The sequence below is a fragment of the Photinus pyralis genome, unplaced genomic scaffold (assembly GCF_008802855.1).
Source record: "Photinus pyralis isolate 1611_PpyrPB1 unplaced genomic scaffold, Ppyr1.3 Ppyr1.4_LG8, whole genome shotgun sequence".
NCBI classification, from domain to species: Eukaryota; Metazoa; Arthropoda; class Insecta; order Coleoptera; family Lampyridae; genus Photinus; species Photinus pyralis.
In genome coordinates this window covers 3,105,582-3,106,154 of record NW_022170819.1, presented here as the reverse complement: position 1 = coordinate 3,106,154, position 573 = coordinate 3,105,582, and positions in this window count along the sequence as shown.

The window sequence follows — 573 nt, the reverse complement described above, 5'->3', positions numbered from 1 at the left end:
GTAGAACAATAGCTCTTAAGATAAAAAACTAGTAGCGTCGCAAAGTTAGCGGACGGACGGACGGACGCACAAAGTGGCCACAATAGCGCATTTTTTTTTATTTTTGTGGAAATGCGCTAACAATACAAAATTATAAACGATCTGGAGGATCGTTAACATGGTAGGTATAATAATCGTTAATAATTCGATGACCAACCGCAGTGGAGGGTGATTCAAATCAAGTTTAACCCACATAGTAATGTGCTTGAGGAAAATGGTTCCTCCTCCTTAAGATATAATCTAGAGCCCACCCCAAGCATCGAAGATGCAAACGAATTAAAAATCATTGTCCAATAATAACCAGATTAAACTTCCCTTTCGGTTTTGAACGTCTTGCACCAGGGCCGTAGCCAGATTGGTCACTAAGAGCGAGCGCGCAAATGCCGCCCGCTGTAGCAATTCGTTTTTCTCGCATAATTTGGTAACATAACGTTTAATAAAATTGATTTAATAAATTAAAAATGAGCACATTTTCAAAACCTTTTCAGATAGGTATGCATCTTTCGCCTAAGAACATGTGTGCCAACTTGTTAC